Raw genomic sequence first — 22,398 nt, 5'->3', positions numbered from 1 at the left:
GGAAAACTAAGATGTTACAGGTATAGCTGCTTGCAAATATTTGTGAGTTACAGAGCTGGGTGGCACTTCATCCAAACTCCAAAGTTCAAGTCAACAGCCCATTCAGTGGTAACTATTTTAGTGAACAAAGATCTCCTGACTATGTCTATTTGTCCAAATTCTACTCTCTCATTTCATTTCTATTTCCCCTCACCCCACACAACACATACATGACTCAAACCTCATAAACAATGCATGAAAGTGCACACATCTCACACAAATACACATATCACATAGTTTTCACATACTACAGAAACACACACATTTACCTCATAAACAGAACACATTAACATATTCACTCTCCACACACACGCACACCTCAAAGACACACAGAACACAGTAAAATATACACATTTCACTCACACACTTCCATATATACCTGTCACACCACACATATACGTACCTCACAGACACACATAACACATGCCACACACACTACACTCACATAAAAACTCATGCATTTAACATTCATATATATAAACACAAATCACATATAAATCTCACATACATGCAATCAACTCACAGGGACACACATGTATGTTCACATACAGGGAAGAAAAGTTGTGAATGTGGTCCATCAGGTTACAAGACATTAGACTATATTCTCCAGGGAAGGACACAGACTGGTAAGAGAACTTGTCATACTCTCTCATAACCGTTCTTTCTCCAGTACTAGCCAGGTAGGTTTGCCACCTGTCTTGCTAGAAAGCTTCTCTTATGTATGTGTGTTGTATGGGTGACCAGAAAGCAGTAGAGTCAAAAACAGGTACCTAGGTTTTGGGGAAATTGTCATCCTTCCTCATACCTAAATCATGTACAGTGAAGCAGGGGGGAATTGGGTATCATTGAACCATTAACCATATCACCATCATTAGTTGTAAGAGTTCTAGGAAGTTTCTTAAACTTCTAAATCTCAGTGTCTTTTTTGTAATAATAATAGCACTGATCTCTGACAGCTGCTGGAAGGCCTATGGGCAAATATTCCATATAATATTCCATACTAGGCAGGTGTTAACAATTCAAAAGTTGTAGCTATTACTACTATCATAATGATTTTCATTCCCCCAAAATAAGTACTTAGAAAGGTAATTAGACAAGTCTTTTTGAAAAGATACATTTTAAAAAGACTATTTGAAAATGATATCTTTATAAGTAATATAACCACTTGCTATATTATAATTTTTATGAATAGTCATAATTCTTTACTATTATAATTGCTAAAATTGAAGAGTGTCTCAGGAAGCATAATTTATTTCTCCCAATTTTTAGCAGCACTGAAACTCTGGAAAATAAATTCCATGAAATATTTGGTATTTCCTTTTTTTTTTAAAGCAAAAACATTTATTGGTACATATTAAATATACATTATGATAATATTCATTATAGGGAATTTGTACTTGTACATGATATAGCTTTCTTCATTTTTTTTTCTTCCATCTTGCCAGTGAGGACTTTTTCATCACCAATAAATTAAGTATTGTGTGCTTTTGTCTTACTGTCTGAATCTTTAAACCTCAAATAAATCTATGCCATTGACCACATGGACGTTTTAGATTAAATTTCTAATGAAAAATAAATTTGTCCATTTACTTATTGAAAAATAACAGCACCTTGTATTTTTTCTGTTTATAAAAATTATACCACCCATACATACTATCTATATATTTACATGTGTATATAAACATTTAATTTGGTGAAAAGGTGTTGCTAATATATTGATATTTAAATTCATGCAGAGTATTACTCAAGAAGGCAGTCCTCCAAATTGGCTCCCATTCATGTTATTATAAAAACAGATTCATAAAATAAATACTAAGATATACAAATCATCTGCAGGCCAAAAATTGCTACTATATTTTACATGTTGCAGTAAGGCTTTTTTAAAAGTTGCACTTTTATTCCATAATTACTGTTTTAAATGTAGCAATCTGAATTTAATCAGTGTTTTATGTTGACTCTGCAAAGTAATAAATGCTTATCATATAGTTATGAAATTATTTGAATTTCCTTAGTACATAAATTTCACATTGGCTTTAAATTTTCTAAGTGAACTTGCAAACAGGTCTAGACAAAAACTGAAATTATTTTTTGCTAGATTACTCATATGGTGAAGCTTAATTATAAATGTTTATCAAATTGGAATCACTACATTCAGAAATAATTAGAGATGTCATTTACTGTTTGCATATTTATGCCAGGTTGAGGAATAACCAAATTTTAAATACTGCATAATCTTATTTAATCATAATGCACTAATAAAAATTATAGGAGAGTGATTTTATTTTCTATACCTTACAGATTCAATATAATAATGAAAGACCTAAAGCTCATGAATATGCTATTTATTATAGTCTTACATTCAAAAAGTGTTGATATTGGATTGCTAAACTCAAACCCCAAGCTTTAAAACTTTATAGTCCATCTACCTAAGAACCCAAAATTGAGACCCAGACTTCACAATAGGCAACTTGGTTGTTTAGTGGTTCTTGGATGACTCCAGTGGTCAGTAATTATAAACTACCAGTGCTACAGAAAAATTTTTACAACATGGCTAAAATCTCTGGTTGAAATCTATAACATATGCATTCGTACATGCATGTGTGCATGTATGTATGTATGTATATATATTTTTTAAATGTGGTGTAAGTTAGACTTTTTACTATCATGTCTTTTATTATCCACAGCTATATGCTCCAGGGAGAGGTTCACTCTCAAGGTTGATCTCTATGCTGAGAAGGAATATGTTTAATCAGTAAATAAAAGTAGATTTACAGGTTTCTAACAAATGCTTGATGGGAGAAATTGTTCAGAGTGAATCACTTAGATGAGTGAACACACATCAGCAAAGAAAAAAAAAGACTTTAAACCTAAGCACTTAGGGACAAAGTGTTAGTAAAGAGAAATGACTAATCACATTTTGGTTTCTTTTGCAAACTAGCTGAGTGGGGAAAATAATGATGAAAACCAAAACCACATGTGAGAATTTTTTTTTTTCAAAGTGGGGCTTCTAGGCCTTTCCAGCAACAATGCTATGAAAGATGAGATTAAGAGTTTTAGTGGGTAAGGAGCCTTAAGGACAATTTACTCAGAAATACTCTTGTTACTCAGTACTTTGTTCCAGCTATGCACTTTCTCTGACAGTTTAGTGACACTAACATCTCTGTCAAACTGCCTAGAGGTTTACGTATGTTGAAATAAGTCACTTATTATAACACCTCGTTTTACCCATCTAAAGGCAAGCTTTCTGTGGTGGTATACACAAACTAGTCTAAGCCACACAGTTCCTTCTTCAGTTCTGCTTGCTTCAAGAAAACATCAGTTAAAGGACTCCTCCTCTCTGATGAGCCTCTCAAGCTCAGCGGTTGTGGCTCCTGCCTCGCAAGCACAAGGTCCCAAGTTTGATCCCTGGTGCCAAGAAACCAAAACCAAAACAAAACAAAAACAACCCCCCCCGATATTTTTAAAAGAAACATTGAATGAGTAACTTTGACATTTTAACCCCTTGGAATTGTATTCTTATTCTGAAGTGGCAGATGTTATTCCAATAAAGGCCTTTCTATCCAATGTTTGGTAAGCAGAACTCATTTTGTACCAGTTTAGGCTTCAGATAAAAAGTTTACCTTCTGCACGTTTTGTTTTATTTTCATGAAAACTGTATTTAAAGCCACTTTTGTTTATTGTCTCTTTCAAGGAAAAATGTCTGAAAATTCTTTCTTCTTTTCTATTTTCTCCTTTTCAAAACCAATTTATTTTCTAAAATTGAAGAGCCAACTGACAAGAGAAGTTACAGTAACAAAAGGAGATGACATTTTTGTCTTTTTAAGAACAAATGAAATTCTGCATTCTTATATGGCTTTCTTTTGGGGGATGGGTAACATTAAAACCTCAGAGATTAAGAATACCACCTTTAGCCCGGGATTTAGCTCACTGGTTCCGCTGCCTGCCTCGCAAGTACAAGGTCCCAAGTTGGATCCCCAATACCCAAAAAAAAAAAGAATACCACCTTTATAAAAATGATGCCAAATTTGACTATCAGGCCACCTCACAAATACGATCTTCTTTCAATGAAGGAGAGACAATCAGCAAGGCTAAGCAAACTAGTTACTGAAATATCCCCCGTTGTCATATGAATGGTAAAAAAAATTTGGTATAAAGGGCTCAAAGAAAGTTATTGCGAATTTCAAATCCTGAGTATTGTGCCTAAATTCACCATGAGAATATCTATTTTAAAGATCCTGGTCATTATTTTTTTATAGTCCAATTCACCACTCAGATCAGATCAGAATGCCTGGAGTAACCCCTACTGGCCAGTCCTGGTTATCACTAGTGTACAGGGTGTAGTAGAAAAGGTGAGTTCTGTGCAGCTGCAGCCCCTGGGAGCATTTCTCCAGCACCGCATCCTACAGTGGGATCATGACCTTCTCTTTCTTGTGTTAGCAAGGTCCTGCAGAGAACTTTCTAAAGACGTAGCATGTTCTACTTTCAAGAAGTCAAGTTTTAATAAACATACTTATAATTTTATGTTTTCTGTGAGGTAAATAATATTGAACAATCAACAGAAAAAATGAATTTTGCTCAAATTAAATAATTTTCATTATTTTTATCTGAAGGAAAATTCACAAAAGATGTTTAGAAACTCCATTTCATGTTGCACAGTCTTTGTTCAAAATGCTTAGGAGCAGAAGTATACAGATTTCAGATGTTTTCAAATTGTGGGACATTTGCTTATCTATAGATCTCTCTTATATACAGATATCATGAAATACCTTGAGGATGGGACCCAAGTCTAAACAAAAAATTTATTTATGTTTTTATAGACATAGCTGAAAGGTAATTTTATACAATATTTTTCAGGTATACCTGAATTTTGACTACTATTTGTCACATAAAGTCAGGTTCTATTCATGACATCAGGTTAGTGCTCAGTGTTGTTGGTTTTTTTTTTCAAGTTTGGAATATTCTGCATTTTAGGTTTTCAAACTCAGGATGCTGAACCTTCACCTTGTCCAAGTCAAGGGACTAGACAGGATAAAGGATTAACAAAATAGAGGCAGTATCATTAGGATGGTAATTTACATGCTAAAAGTTCATGACAGATAAAGTGAGATAGATAAAATGTAGAGTGTATGGATCATCCAACCATACACGCTACATTTTCCTTGTTTACAAAGCATCAAAAATGACTCTATGGTTTTGTATAAATAACATGAAGATTCTTCTGGCATATTCACATAGCGAGAAACAAACTTATATTCTCTGAGCTAAAACTGGCAAATAAGGGCCGGAGATTTAGCTCACTGGTTCTACTGCCTGGCCCGCAAGTGCAGGACCCGAGTTCAATCCCCGGTACCAAGAAAAAAACCTGGCAAATAAACTTATGGACAAGAAATTTACTATCCAATCCAATTCATTTTTCCATATCAAGATATCCAGGCAGAATCTAAACACAATCTAGAACAAATCACATATAGGTTAAGAATCTCACTTCTTCCTGGCCCACTACCTCTCTTGCCTTTACAGATTTGTAAAACTTGAGTTCAAATGAACTATGAGGGATTCATTTTATAAGTGAAAATATGCAAATAAATACTATAGCTCAGGAAAATGCTAGGGAGGGGATAGGCATTTTGCCCTTTCTGCCTGCTTGGGCTGCCAAATTTATGAACTTCATATGCTGACGCAGATTGCACGACTGTTCTCAATGATCCACTGTTTTCCCTGTGAGATGATTTGCCACATGAATTCTTAGGCCTTTGGTAGGGGAGTTTTATTGCTTAGTCCCATTGTCTGGCTGGCCTTAAACAGGGAATGAGAGTAGAAAGGGCAATAGGTCATTTTACAACAAAGACTTTCAGAAGAGTCATGTGCCTCACCTTGCTCTTTTTCCTCTGCCTTTTTTCCTCTGTAGGAGTCATGGTCTCAACCAGCTGTTCCTTGTGGAAGGTGGAGGCATTTTTTCCATTTTCTTCTAATATATCTAATGGCCCTCTCTATTGAATTAACAGGAAAAGAAGAAAATAATTTGGCTGGGAAGTATCTCTTTTAAATGATTTCAGGAAAAACCCTGAGGAATTCACATTTCTTTTTGAAAACCTTAGTTATGAATGGTTAAGGTATGGGATAAAGAACAAAGTATAATGCAACATCTGGGCCTCATTTTTGCCAACAACAGAGCAATAGAAGGATTATCTGTAGATTTCTCTGCACTGACTCTGAATTTCTATTTTCTTCAAAACCATTTGTATACTTTTAGTTTCAGTTTCCAACACATATACTCACATTACTCATAAAGATTACTTTAAATAAAATTTGAGATTAAACAGCTCTGATACACTGAGGTTGCCATTCCTAAGTTAATTATGAAATTCAGAAGAAAAAAAACCCCTTCTTCTAAGGAAACCACCTTTATTCTCTTTTTAACTGTTTCTAAGAAAGCAAGCATTAAAAACAACTTGATTAAAACTTACATTATTAGATATTCTTTTTTAGATTTTAATTTCATGTTATTTCATATGTCCAACAATGGGATAAATATAGTGATCAGGAAGAGAGAGAGTCCTAGGTTCCCTAAAGACAGCTTTCACTTCTATCATCTTTAATATTCTTCCTTTCAAAACAGAGTTTGTAAATTCCAGGTATTTCTAATTCTACCTAAAACCTTTTATAAAGAAAGATGTGTATACAAACACAGGATTTTTTGTAACTGATTATATTTTAAGTTGCAAAATATTATCCCTAGTTTGGGATTGCCTTAGGCGTAAAGAAAAGCATTTATTATGAGGCAATGCTTACATTAAAATTTGCTATTTGTTTCCCCAATATTTCTAGGACAAAATTATTTCTTACTTGCATAATAAAAATAATTAGCAATTATGCAACTTTGCTTTGCTTTGATATTTCAAAAATAAAAAATCAATTTTAAGATTTTCCTTGCCATCCAAAAGAAATATTGAGCAATCATTTTATTTAATGGCTAGTGCTTGCTTTGTTTTATTTTTATTTCTAACTATTTATATTTTTGATGAACAAACAAACTATTTTACCATATGTTCAACCTCCCACAGAACCTCACATCACTTTCTAAATAATGGCATCTATGTAGTAGGAGGGTCTATTAATAAGTCAACTGCATTTTCAGTGTTATTATTGGCAACATATTCCTAAGCAACTTCTGTGGAGACAGAGGATCAAAATATGCAACAGAAATTTGAACCATATTAAGCCTATGGGCCTGAAAAAGGTTAAAAGGTTATCTTATCTTCCAGCTCTGCCCCTTTGCTTACTCTCAGTTCATTTCAAAATAAATGTAGGAAATATTTCCAGTTTCTCTTTTCTTCACATTATAAAGAGAATGTACAACTTTATTTAAAACTGAAGCTAAAGTGACCAGTTGGCCTAGTTTTAAAAACCATTTCCTTCATTCTCAGAAGAAACAATCATCATGTTGACAAAATCTTTCAGCATCTCTGAAGTTCTGATGTTAATTCCAACATTTATTCTTGTTTGCTCACTACTAAGTTCCCAGGGATTGAAAAATACAAACATTATAGAGCCCTACATCAGCACTCTAACTCCTTCATTCCCTCCCATGCAAAAGATTGACAATCTTTATTTATCGATTTTTTGTAGTCAGAATGATGGAGATATATATTTCAAGCTGCATATTCTGGCTGTTATGCCAGCCTAGCTGAGCTCACAAACACGACTTGATCTGGGATTGACCAAGTGCTCTGTATGGATGCGTCTATTTTGATAAACACATCATTTAATACTTTGACAAGCATAATCATTTAATAACAGCTTTCATATCCATTATTTTAGGTTTGAGAAGTAGTCAACAGTTGATCCATGAGCAGCTTTTTCCTCTCTGTTCCATATTTGGGTTGTATGTAATGGTCACTGAAAGCTAGTGGGGGACTTTCAGCACACTGTCCTTTATGGAAGGACTAGAGCACTTGTCTCCTAGGTGGGGTATGTATATGTTGTTATATGATGACCAGGAAATGAGAAGAAATATAAAAGTGTGTGCACACCTGTCTGTCTGTCTATCTATCTATCCATTTATCTATCTAATCTTATTCTATTTGTGGTATTTATCTTCTTAAGTTTGTATACTTGTATGTATACAAATTCATACCTACCTAAACAAACATAGTAATGGTTCATGCTCTTTTTATTTTCCTTTGCTGATGGCACATAAAATAAAAAACTTTAGAAACAATTAACAAGTGAATCAGGAGCAAAGTCAATGAGGGGCCCCTGCAAGTGTTCAAGATGAGAAAAAAAGTGAAGTAAGAGGTTAAAACTGAAGAGAGAAGGGCATTACATATTCTTGAAAAATCATAATGACTGGCTACAGGAAAAGACAAAGGACAAGAGAGAACAAGTTGAGAATGCAGGTTTGACAGATGAGCCCATCCTCGAGGAGAGACCTAGCAAATGGGTGCCATGCACTTATGAATCAGAAGACTTTTTTTTTTTTTTTTGGTAAAACTTGGAGGGAAACTATCCCAGAGAGGGAATAGATGGAAGGAGAAAGATGGGTAGTCAAATCTTTAGACTCATTCCTGCTCTAACTCTCATCCATACTTCATCTGTTTTATCCATTTTATATATGGGAATTTTATGCAAGATGGTTGTGTATGTGTGTGCGTCTGGGTGTGCATGCATGTATGTGTGTGTGTGTGTGTGTGGGTGTGTGGTGCTGGTGATTAACTTCAGGACTTCACATATGCTAAACATGCATTTTACTACTGAGCAACATCCCCAAACCAATTTTATGTTTTATAAAAAAATATACTTTAGACTTTAGCTGGGCATGATGGCGTGTGTCTGTCATCCCAGGTGCTTGGAAAGCTGAGGCAAGAGGTTCAATAGAGCCCATGAGTTCAAGAACAGCAACATAGAAAGATTCCAGCTCCAATCAATCAATCAATTAATCAATTGCCTGAAAATTACTGGCTTAGCATCCACTACCTAATTCGCAGAGAATATTTAAGGGAAGAAATAAAACCGACAAAAAATAAATATATGTAAATAGAGTTAATAAAACTAACCTTTTATTCTTAAGAAAGACCCAGCTTAAGTGGAAAAAAACATTCTATATATAAGATTGTAGTGAAATATCTCTCTCATTTTCACTGCATTTACAAACCCCCAGTCTTCTATAAAAGAATACTACTAATACCCAAAGGAAAACAGATTTGTGGAGTGGTATAAGTAGTTACCAACATAAGGTACCTATTCTTTTCATGATCATGATCCCTTACTCTTCTGTAATAACATGTCTTTGCCAAATTGGATGCAAATGCAAATAACAACATCTAAATGTCACCCGAGTAATATCAGCTGGTTGTTTTCCTGAAGTCCTCCTGGGGTAGCAATAATACATTTGCCACAATGCAAACTTCAGTACATGCTGAAGTGCCTCCACGTATTCCAGCAAGCAAAGGTCAAAAGTAACCTTGACCTTGTCACCATTACTAATAAACAGACTTTTCTGCTTCATGTGGTATAGTTGCTGGAGTAAGCTTACAGTGCTGCCAAGGACTGTTATTGATGCTGACATTTCAAGCAGCTTCCAGTTGATGGAGTCATTATCTTACTTTTCTGTGAACAGACTTTGTCTACCCCAGGCCACTGAACCCCTTAATTTTCCCAGCATAAATAGTCTATCCAAAAAGCAGTCTAATACAACTACGAAAAAAGACTATGACTATATTAATATTCAGAATAATTCCTCCTTAGACCCTCTACCAAGTCCTGATTTCTTAGTTTATACATTGCACATGTATAGAAGCTCACAATTACTATGACACAACTTTAGTGTGCAGTTAAGCTAAATGACCCGCTATGGTCTAAATGTTTGTCTCTCCTCAAAATTCATTTGTTCAACTGTTACCACAGTGTGATGGAACTAGGTTGTGGGGCCTTTGGAAGGTGTGATTAAATCAGGAGGGCAGAGGTATCGTATATCAGTGAGACCTCCAGAGAAATCCCTTGCCCCTTCCTCTATGTAGGGACATAGCAAGAAGACATCATTAATGTCTCAGAAAGTGTGCATTCATCAGATACCAAGTCTGTCACACCCTGATCTTGGACTAGGTAGCTTCCAGAGCTGCAGGAAGTAGATTTTGACTATTTGTAAGATAACTCAGTTTTTGGTTACTGCTATAACAGTCTGAATGGACTAAGAAGTAACCTGTTACACTCAATGCCCAGAAAGACTAATTTCCTAGAATCTGAAGGCAATTTAACCAGCTTTTCCCTTAAAATAATGATAATAATCACAAACTTTCACAATGGTTATTTTTAAAAGTTTATAGAATTCTATATAGTTATACTTATTAAATATAATCCAAATCTTTCAAAATTAAAAAAATAAAGAATCTATGTCTTAAGCAGGCTTTAAAAAATTCTAAGAGGCTACATGGTTCTGTGCCTCCATTTGGATGCAGTTGTTGTGGATTTTATTCATAGGAACCTGCAGCATGGCTTACTGGTGCAGAAAAAGTGCTGAGTAGCAGATTTTCAAAAGAGTAAGCAACTGAGTTGTAAAAAGTCCTAACGAGGATAGATTTTACAACCCCTTCAGTTGCTCCTGCAACCCTCCTGATTTTGTATTCCAGGAAGAATAAACGTGATGGCTTATAATTAGCCTGCTGGATAGGAGCATTTTAGATGTTGCTGGCCAGCCCTGGGGTCAGAGGAGACTCGTGTCTCTTTACTACTCCAGCTTCTAGTCTGCATTACAAATTGCAGCACCCACTTTCTGGATGCTGATGCTCAGCTTCTTTGCATGCTGCAGATATACAGGAGCCAAAACCTAGGTACTGTGGAGATGAATAATGAGTCAAGCGAAGACTAAGAAAATGCCAAAGGGAACAACAAAAAACAGTCATGCCTCAAAATGGACAATGTGGGTGAATATTCTGCTACAATACTACTTTGTGATCAATTCAAAAATATGCTTCACCAGCTGAACCCTGTTTAGCAGGACACACACAGTCTCAGAGTTAGCCTGCAATTTCTACGAGGTTGACCTTGTATCTCTGCCAGCAATTTTTATTATGGTGCTAAATGCCTTATTTCTGTCATCCAAAACTGCTCTAGGGCTTTCCTCACCTAGAGGCTTTGGTAATTTCATGACAAAAACAAAGTTACAACAAAATCTCTTTGTCTTGTATCAATTGGAACACTTTTGGCCTATAGTCACAGAACAAACTATGTAGTGCTGGCTTTAAAAATGAAGGAAAATCAAATCTCAGCCACCAAAGAACCCATGACTGCACGTTTCATTAAGAGGCACAACTGTTACATCAAGGAAACCCGTCCTTCATGTCTATCTGTTCCACATCCTCAACATGTCAAGATTCCTCTAAATAGCTCCATGGTGTACCCAGGATGGCTACCCCAGCAATAAAATCTTTTGCACTCAGTGCAAGCATAACAGAACAGATACTTCTCCTGAGCCTCTCAATTTAAGAAGCCCTCTAGCCAACTTCCCCCATTCCTCAATTTCCAGAATTTTGTCTCCAGCCCATTACTAAGATAGTCACTCTTAAACAGCAACTAGTACAGACTGACTTGGGGAAAAGATTGCCTTCCATGAAGAGGGTTACATGTAAAGAAACAATTGGTATCTTTAGAAAAGGATGAAAGAGAGTAAGTTCAAGAAAAGCAACCATCTAATGTTTGCCACATTAGATCATATAATGTAATTTAAAATGAAGTTCCTATTTCCATACCTTTACTAAAGGTGGGGGTAAGAAAAGGTGGGGAGCAGTAAAGTTGCCCCTCTTCTCTCATCTGATTCACAACAGTGCTCCAGCTATTAATCTGGCTAAGGGGTAAATATTCTCCCTTGTTTTATACAGCTATCCTGGAGTTTCCAAGACATGGTCCTACTCTGGCCGTCCTTCTATTGCTCTCTACTTGGTTCAATCTCTTCACTGGCTTTATATCTACTTCCTGTTCCCTTTTTAAAGACTTTACTGGAAGCCCCTCATCTCTTTTCTAAAGTTTCTTCCATGAATTTACGCTTTAAACAAAGTGGCTTTAAATAATAATATTTAATTTAAATATGAATATTTTCTTGACTTCATTTCTAGCTAAGCATATGTATTTGCATGCCCTGAAACTCAACAGACTACACACAACATTTTCTCCTAATTTAGTATGTTTCTGATTTTGCTATTTATAATCCTGTCTCATACTCAGGCCTGACCCTGAGAATGATCTTAGGTATCTTACTCTTTCTCTATCAGCATGGCAATTTATATACTATGGAGATATGTCTTTAAAATATCTTTATTATCCATCCCTGAGTCTTTCCATTTCTGTGATCATCAGACCAGACCTCACATTATCTTTTACTCCATCTAACCCATCAGCATTAATGTGCCTTAGACCACACACCCCATCAGTGTTCCCATGAAACCATTGCAAATGGATCTTCCTCCTGCATTCCATCAACATCTGGCCATTAATTCTCTTCATCCTGTACTTAATCATACTAGCCAAATGGAATTTTCCCCAAATAATACCGTTTCCTGTGTTTGTGCCCTTGTCCTATATTCTTTCCTCTACTTGGAATTTTGTTGTCTCTTTGTTTAAGGAAATCATACCTATTTTCAAATACTAAAGTATTGAGAGTAAATGTATCCTTAAGACGATATACAATGGCTATAGCAATTCAAATTTCCCTGACATTTAGTAATTGATATTGAAGAAATTGTTTGCAGAAAATCAGGTACCCTCTCTATTTGGAAGGAAGAGGATAATACTTTCCCTACCTCTGTTATTAAATAATAATTAAAATGAGAAAAAATTAAATGAGATGAATATGTAAAAGCAAGTACACAGGTTAACACTGTCTGTACTATGGAACACCTCTTACTTTGCTATGGTTAATGTCTAGTTATTCCCCTAAAGTGTAATGCAGTCATAGGTGGGACTTCTGGGAGGTGACTGGATCATGGGGGACTATACTCACTGATTCCACTAAGGATTTTATAACAAAGTGTGCTATGAGGAGGTGGGGCCTGGTCAGAAGAGGTGGATCTCTGGGGGCCTGGCCTTAAAGGGTATGTAACTCTCCCCACTCCTCCCTTCCTACTCTTTTTCCAGGCTTCTGTGAGGTGAGTAGCTGTCCTGTACCAAACCCTTCTGGTTTTACTTGCCTATTTTGATGTTAGCCAACTATGGACTAAAACCATAAGCCAAAATAAACTTTCCCTCCTAAAGTGGATATTTTGTCCCAGTGATAAAGAAAGTTACTAAGACAGATTTCAGTACCAGAAAAATGGGGTCACTGCTGTGACTGCCCAACCATGTGGTCCAGAGGTCTCTGGAAATGGTTCCCAGGAAGATTATAGAAAAGTTTGGAAATTCTGGCTACAGAACCCCTACAGTGCAGTAAGCTGAGCTTGATGGCAGATTCTGATCAGAGGTCAGGAGACCTAAATGCTGACAAAAAGAAAGGTGGTAAAGAAGAGGCTCAAGAGGTTTCAGCTGGAAACCAGGACTCCGTTGGCAATTAGACTCCGGGCCATGTATGTCATATTCTGGCTAAACAAAACAAAACAAAAACTTGTCTAATTTTTGTTCATGTTCAGACAATTTATAGGAGACTAAGATTAAGGGTGGCAGACTAATTAATCTGGTAGAGAAACTAAGGCAGCAGAATATTCAGTCTGTAGCATGGTTATTGCTTGCTGTTTTTAATGAGATCTACTGTGAGAAGAGCAAAAGCCCATTTAAAAAGTGTAAATAAGGATTAAAATGATTAAAACAAATAATTGATAAGTTGAAATAGGAAGAAAAGTTTCAAAGGGGTAGGGGAAGAGGGAAGGAAGGGGAAAGGAAAGAAGAGAAAGGAAAATGATGAGAAAAGGAAATAATAGAAACAAAGTCTTTGTAAAGAGGGAAGGGTGGACAGGATAAAGAGAGAACAGGAAATGGGGAAAAAATAAGAACCAAGATAAATCATGTACAGGTACAAGTACCCAATGATAAATGTAAAGATATTGTATACCTAAAATGTACCAATAAAAGAATTAAATGGAAAAAAAAAAAGATTTCAATTTTGCCAGAAATAAGGTACCCACAATGATGGTGCAGATGAGAACATGGTTCCAGAAAAGATTAGCATTAAAATACAGACCTGGAATCAGCAACTTCCCTCCCTTCACATGCTCAAGGGTACAAGGTTAAAAGACTTTGCTTTGAGAGCAGAGCTCTCTGCAGGGCACCCTGCTGGAGAAGGGCCACCTAGGTGATTCATTCCCTAGAATTTGTAGTTCATGGTGCTTAGCCATCAAGGCACTTGGATACCACTCAAGCTGTGATTCAAGGGGGCGTGGCTACTGCTTGAGCTGGTGATCTTGGCATCATTTGCTCACTTCAAAGAGATGCTGAATGCGAGAGATGTAGGGCCAGGGAAGCTCTTACACAGAGTACAGAAGAAGGCCCGAGAGGCCAGCCAGTGTGAGAGGCCAGCCAGTCGAGCTGAGTGTCCAGCCAAAGGACAGTGTGTGAATCTGTGAGAGTGAAGCCAAAAGTGCAGTAGAGACCCCAGCAAGTTGGAGATGCCAGGAAGAGAGTACTTCTGAGGAAAGCTGGAAAGAGTAAGCAAACCCAGCCCAAGAGGGAAGCGATGAGGGATACTATCGTGGCAGTGCCCACGTGTGGGATCATTTGGAGCTCACATTATATAATGTTTGCCCTGCTGGAGTTCATTCATGTTTTGGTCCCACTGGTTCCTGTCTCTCTATCTCTCACTTTTGGAATGGGAATGTTTATGCTGTGCCTTTGTAGGTTGGTAATGTTTGACTTTCTTGATTGTTATAGGGGTTCATTGCTAAGAGGAAATTTTCAACTTGGGCTTTTTAACAATGCTGAACTGTGGACACTGGCGACTTTTAGATAGGGACTAAATGCATTTTACATAAACAGATGCATATGTGTCTTTTGAGGGCTAAAGGCAGAATGTTGTGGTTTATATCTAAATGTCTCGCCAAAGCTTCCTGTGCTCAGAGGTGGAATTTGTGGAAGGTGACTGGATTATGGGACATTATAGCTGACTTGCTCTTAGGATGGGGTCACTGGGGATATGACCCAAAAGTGTATGTCCCGCTTTCTGGTTCCTTCCTTGACTCTCTCTACTTTCTGGCTATCATGAAGTAAGCAGCTTTCCCCTGCCTGGGCCCTTCCACCATGCCTCAGACCATAAAAGGATTAGAATTTCTAAAACATGAGCAAAAAAACCCCTCTCCTTTTTTAAATTTTGAGTATTGGATATTTTGTCCCAGCGACGTAGAAAGTGACTAAGACAATCAACAATCTCTTTAATGCTACATAGTCACTGTATGATTGTAAGCAGCCTGGAATTCCACTTATTTTCGTGAGCTTTATGGTCAATACTCTCTTAGAAGAAATTCACTCTCTTTAAATTAGTCCTTCTGAGGGTCATCAGCTCCTTTGAAATATACATTCATATTTGGAAGACATTATAGAATTATAAACTACTTGACATATTAGGGGATGAAAGAAATGAAAGTTTAGTTGAATGTGATCAAATGATAATTCTCTTTATTCATGTAAATAATTATTGTAAATTTTTCACACAAATTTACAATTTGAAATAAATATTTACATAAGAATTAACTGAAGAAGTTACCTGGCTAGATTCTGAAAGGCTAGTTTTATACGGATTTATTTCATGATGTAGTTGCAGTGTAAATATTTTTGGAGTTTTGGCGTGCCATACCAAAAGAAACTATAAAAGAAACTATATGCTGCTCAGAGTCCTGGTCTTGGATATTTAAAACTTAAAATATTGCATGGGAAATATCTATCACTACAATTTAAATTTCATATGTTGATGTGACAATATTTATCATAAAATATTTTTCTTCCTTTCTTTGTTATGTGACTAAAGTCCCCTCTTACAGTCTCATTCTTCTTTCCATTTTTTGCCTCTTTTATTTGAGAAAGTGGAAACATTAAATAAATTCATATCTGCATTTTATCAGTCAGTGCACCATTTAAAACACAGAATTTTAGTTATTATGTAACTTAATCCCTTAATTTTATGGTTACATATCCATAACACTACACATCATCCTTTCCCTAAAACTCCCATAAGTTTTACTTTCACATTATACAAAATTAATTAATGCAGAAGAGGCAGTGACTGGGTAATGGAATGTAACATAGAATTACGGTAAAGAACACAGCTTAGGTTACATGTTTCTCAGTTTTCTCATCTAAAAAATGTCACTTATGAATCTAATTCCATTATTATGAAGATCAATTGGGTTAATATGTATATTATACTTGAAAGCAGTATATTTAGGAGATATTTGTACTCCTGTGTTAACTGCAGCACTAATCAAATCAGTCAGAAAATGCAAACAACATAGGTGTCCAACAATTAATAAATGGATAAAGAAAGTGTGGCATATATACACCATGGAGTATTATTTAGCTATGAAAAGAGATGCTTTAATTCACAACAACATGGATGGAACTGGAGATTATTACATTACATGAAACAAGCCAGGCACAGAAAGACAAGCACTGTAACATCTCCCTCATCTGTGAAGTATAAAAGAGTTGGTTACATAGAAGCTGAGTACAGAATGCTTGGGAGAGCAGGAGGGAAGGAGAATGGGAGCAGCTGATCAATGGGTACCAAATTATGGTTAGAAAGAAGTTGCAAGTTCTGATGTGCTCTTTTGCAATAGGGTAACTACAGATAACCACTATCTGCTGTATATTTCAAAAGCTAAGAGAAAGGATTTTCAAAGTTTTTACTATGAAAAGTGACAAATATTTTAGGAGATAGATATATTTAAATTAAATTGATCTAAATATTATTGATTATGCATATATTGAAATATCATGTATTACCCATAGGTATTTATAATTTTTATTTTTTTTGTTAAAAATAAATTTAATGAAAATAGTACCTGATCTACAAGTACTCTAAAATGTCAGCTATTATTATTCTTGTTGGTTTGGTATTATTACTACCAGATTCCATCATTTCCTTATATGATATAATTATATATTAGTTCTCAAGTTATTTTGACAGAAATATAAAACAGTAAAGAAAATGATGGAAAAATCTCTATATCTGGTATTAATATTACTGTATGGTTCAATCACTGCAACGATCAAGAGAAGTCCTTTAATTAGCATTCTAATTAAACTTTTAAGAGCATTACATCCAACTTAGACACACATGCTTTCAATGCACAGCATAGGATGAGGAATGAGCTATGCTATTTAGTCTGGCAATTGTGGCAGAGTTGAATACTATGAGTGTTCCAGTCCCAGTTTAACTCCACCCACCCCAGTATCAGCCTAAAGGGCGATGTGTAAATCGAGATCAGATTCTCATCTTCTTAAAACTAACCATACAGTCCTGCTCAGACCTAGGGATTACAGAAAAAAATTATCAAAGATTCATGTAACAATTCAGGTAGTCCGGTTGCCATTGGAAAGAACAGTAAGTATTTTAAGGAAGCATAACTTGTTTGGTAACTTGATTCTTTCCCAATTATCTTGTAGTACATGGAGATGATAAAAATACAAAAGTCAACAACCATGATAATTACTTATCTTCCCCCAAAATGAAGAGAAACCAAATATTGTTTCACTATCTTCTCATAAAAAGTAAAATAAAATAATTGCTCACGTCAAAAGCATTGCTCATCACACATTGAGAAAATTTTAGAATTCTTTGTTCTCAGTTTATTTCTAAATGATTCAAACCTTTGCATTTAGGCGTATTACTCAGAATCTTTAAAAGATCTGCACTGTTCCCTATTTCTATGAAATGCAGTACTCAGAAATGTTTCACATATTTATTGACTTTCCCTGAATCTTGGAAGATCTTTAAGCTAAAAGGCAAGACTGGAACCGAAGTTCAGGCTCCTAACCTCCTTTAGGTCAGCAACAGCATGCTTAGCCAGGCTTAAAAAGATTACCGAGACCACATAAACATAAAGTAAGTGGTAATTCGATTTATAGTTCTTTTTACAGCTGGAAGCCATTCTGAAATCCTTCCTAAAGTTGCAGGAAATGAAGAGGCACCAAAACCGAAAAACAATAGACCCCAGAAGTAATTACTATGGAAAAACCAACAAGCATTTACCTAATGATTCCCAGGGGCCACTAATTGAGAAAGAAAAGAAAAAGATGAAACCACCTGCAACACAAAGATTCATTGCAATGAACCAAACAAATATCCAGTTCTTAAATTTGATAATAACATATTACTCCCTTTGAATTTATGAATACTTAGCTATTAATTGGTTTTATTAATATATTCTTAAAATATCAACATCCAGTTAAATTTAGTGCCCCGAAGTATACTGTAATCAATAATTTTTTTGTATAATCACTTTTAATTTTTATTATTTTAATATTATTTAATATTATTATATTTTTATTAATTTATTTTATTTTATTTCTGAAGACATTTTGGCCTCCAAATCCATAAGGGAATTGCTCAACAGGATGTAATACATAAATTCCAGGGTGCAAAACAAATTAATCTCTCTAGTATATAATTTCTACATATGTAAAAAGAAAGATTTACATGATACTTAAATCTCTTACCACTCTAGTGTTCAATAAAACAATTATTCAAGTGCCAAAGGAGAAAAGGAAGATATTTAAACATTTTGAGCTGAAAATGCCTCATTTTCCTGAAGTACAGTCATTGAACCTACACATTTATTGGCAAACAGGTGGAAATAATAACATGAAAATGTATCACCAATATATTATTGTTTTGGTCTGCTAAGATTTTGTTGTTACGAAATAACCACATCATATTTTTCCATGGTAAAGTAAGCAGCCTCTGAGTTAACTTAAAATTTAACTTTCTAAGAATCTGTAATTTCAAACACACAAACAGTACTTCCCATAAAGAAATCTCCTGCCTCACTTATATAGATTGTTGTACAGAGCATTGATCAGGAAAGTTAAATAAACAATCTGCATATAGCTCTGTTCTTTTAAGAACTTGGCAATGCTTTCTCAGGTGGGATAGTAAATGGTCCATGTTTCAAGACTGGGAAGAATGCAATGTATCTTTCAGTTGGTTTACGGAAAATGACTATATAAGCTTTCTAACATCCACTAGTATTTTCATTTTCTTAGGACAGTTCACTGACTAGGACTCAGTTTTTCTAGATTTGTTTCTGATGAGTTTTACAAAGATGAAACAGTTTCTAAATTACCTTCTCAGGGCATGCTTCACGAGACAAACCCAATCATTACCTCCTTTTGAAATGCAAAATAACATGTGCTTGTTGTTGCTCTTATGACTTTAATAAATCAAATCGCTATGGAAAGTGCAATTGTCTCACTTTCCAGGCTTCTATATGAAATATACTTCAAACTTCAGGGGGCAGTTTTCTTCTTAGAGAAGCATAATGCCATCTAGTGACCAGACAGGAAATCACATCTGTACGTTTCCCTCAGCTTCTGTATTCGAACTGTATTATAATTGGACTACACATTAGAATTGAAAAAAGAGAAATACTGTACAATAAACATTTCTTGGTCCAGAACACAGCCTAGTTATTTGCTACATACAACAATCCAAGAGTCATTACTAAAAATATATATTGGTACAATAACATGGCATTTTCTCTTGGGTTCAACTTGTATATTCAACCTACTAATGGTTTAGTCATATCATTTCCAAAATAAATGACTTTACATGGAATATTTAATTCCAATGAGCCATATCTTTGGTTCATTAAACATTAATGAAGCTTTTGAAATATAATTCCAAACACTGCTCTGAATATGTATTTATTTTAAAATATTTCACTTTATTGACTCTAACGGATGCCCTGCTAGGATGCAGCCTAAATTGTTAAATATTTAAACACAGAGGAAACATTTAGATGAAATAAATGGCATGCTATTTAAAGAGTAAAACATTATTCAATATCAAACCAAAGGTGATCTTCATTGTCAGGATAATGCACCTGCTTTTTCCTAGTTTAATTATAGTACCATACAAATGTTAATAGGATAAGATACTCTTCTTGCCTAAACCAGGTTAGAGGCTTACATTGTCCCAGTGATTGGGTCAGTGTTCCCCTCTCAGGAAAAGTTCTACAAAGAAAAGGCCCTTGGATGATTTAACTTTTTCATCTCTACATTCCCTCCTCACCCAACCCTCCTACCACGAGTACAGTTCTAGCATGTGGTAGGGACTCAGCATGTTTCTAAAGAACCAATAAACTTGTTGCTTATATCTATCTATAAATGATTTTTAGAGATTCTATTTACTATGGAAAGAAATATTCTGATTTTTCTATGATTTTCTGCACTTCTAAAATGCTCCCTCTACAACTGGCACATTGACTTTTTTGAATATTTAAATTGTTATCTCCTAAAATGTTTAGAATTTTGGGTATCCACACCTGAATAACCTCATCCATGAGCTGTGCCTCTAATATAGTTAATCTATCATTTGATGAACTGACCAAATGCATGGCGATGAGGAACCCTTACTTCTAAGTATTTTCAATGGATAGTCTTAATATCATATAAAGAGGAGATTTTAATCATGTAACACAAAACACATTATTACAGTTTAAAACAGATGCTTTTTTCATTGTGGCCATTGGGCCATGGTGCATAGTTTAATATAGTGTAGCAGTGTAACTCATAAAGCACCTTATCTTCAAATACTGCATAGGAAATTTCCCCAATACTATTACTCTCCAGCAACTTCTCAGTAAATCGCGTTATATATGTATCAATATCAAACACACAATAGCTCTACTAGCAGTTCAACTATGAGATAATTTTCAACGAGAATGTTTGGATATTCCATTTCTTAAGTAAACATTCCCCAAATATTTAATTGTTCTGTTGAATAAAACTGAAAAACAAGTAGATTTCTCTTTTTCTTGTACTGTTGAATTTTAATTTGGTAGGAAAGTTATATTAATATTCTTTAAGTACAACAATGTCATAGGGTTGGAATGAAACACTTTATTTTTTGGCCAACATATACTTCGAGATCAGCCATAAAACTCCATTAAAGAAGCTACAAATATTTGTTCCTCAGATAATTTTGTCCAAAAGTTATAAAGTTATCATGACTCCCTAATTTATATACGTAGTTAAAAATAGGAAATTTCAGTGGACATATAAAAAAATCATAGTTTTTTTCAACAAATCAAGCAATGCTTTAATAGAAGGAAAAGGACTTTGGAGCCCTATGACCTGGGCTCGTATCCTGACTCTTCTACTTTTCATACTGAGCAAGTTACTGCATCTGTTTCCCCTTATGCATGTGAGACGTTCCTCCTTCATTTTGACCACCCAAAGTTCTAATGTTGGTACTCAGAGCTCTTTAAAAAGAATAATAATTCTCTGTGATTAAGAATCACACTTGTTACAAATATAGTTTTAAGAGATCATAGTATGATCTAAAAAAGATTTAAATTGGAACTTTTAAATTGGAATTTTAACTTGGAAGCAGAGTTTAGATAGCAAGTTACATGTAAGTAACAGAAAAGTGTACTTTCATTTTGTGAAATAGGACAGCAGTTCCATACAAAGAATGTGTGAATTGCATTACACTTATCAAATAAGGAAAAATAATCAATTAGGACAGGTTTTTGATTACTATTTTCAACAAATCAATCCATATAGTTCTGCAACTGAAAAGTTTCCTTAGGACTGAGTTTTACATGTTGCATTGATCTTGAGCTATCTGATATTTCTATACACTTTTCATATATTTCCAACAGACAAAAAACATTTCTTCACTTTTTTTTCTTTTCATTTAGTCAACAGCTATTTATGAGTCACCTCTCTGTGCCAAGCACAGGTTTAAGTACAGTGTGCTCGTGTTTATGATACAGATACACCAAGGCCAACAGTAAATTTGTGATTAACCAATGAACCAGCAGAGGTGCTAATACCTGAAGTAATAATTTAAAAGTATAAAAGCCATTTTATCTATATAAAGTCAGATAATTCTCTGTAGTAGCGGAAAATAGTTTGAGTATATATAAAGTATTTCTATTAAAGTACACATATATATAATTGAGTGATTAAGTAATAGGAAAGAAAATGTAGAAAGTTGTACAGGGGAAAAAGAAAAGAAAAAAATAACAACTATATCTCCAAACACATCAGTCTTGTGAATTGAAAAGTTATTTGATGAATATTTTTTAAACATCAGTAACTCTGTTCATATATACACAGAGAGAGTCATAATCACAATATAGGCATTATCATTCTAAGATACACATGTACAGAAAGACAAATGCTAGATGGGCCATGTTAAAATGTCTCCACCATTTTGCA

General features: G+C 35.0%; 1 protein-coding gene and 1 long non-coding RNA gene across 2 annotated transcripts in view; one reads left to right on the top strand and one right to left on the bottom strand.

Annotated features, from left to right (window-relative positions):
- The window catches only part of LOC147824446 (3',5'-cyclic-AMP phosphodiesterase 4D-like), a 483,409-nt gene that overhangs the window by 195,363 nt on the left and 265,648 nt on the right, over nt 1-22,398 (bottom strand). The gene's annotated exons all lie outside the window — the stretch shown is intronic.
- Nucleotides 493-22,398, top strand: part of LOC101696340 (uncharacterized) — a 52,188-nt gene continuing 30,282 nt past the window's right edge. Inside the window, exon 1 of the long non-coding RNA XR_206023.3 lies at nt 493-665. This is a non-coding gene — a long non-coding RNA (uncharacterized LOC101696340). The remainder of the gene's footprint in view (nt 666-22,398) is intronic.

Source organism: Heterocephalus glaber, unplaced genomic scaffold, assembly GCF_053883595.1.
Source record: "Heterocephalus glaber isolate CG9 unplaced genomic scaffold, H.glaber_assembly_v1.0 deba00001543, whole genome shotgun sequence".
NCBI lineage: Eukaryota > Metazoa > Chordata > Mammalia > Rodentia > Bathyergidae > Heterocephalus > Heterocephalus glaber.
This window is presented reverse-complemented; position numbering and strand designations above follow the sequence as displayed.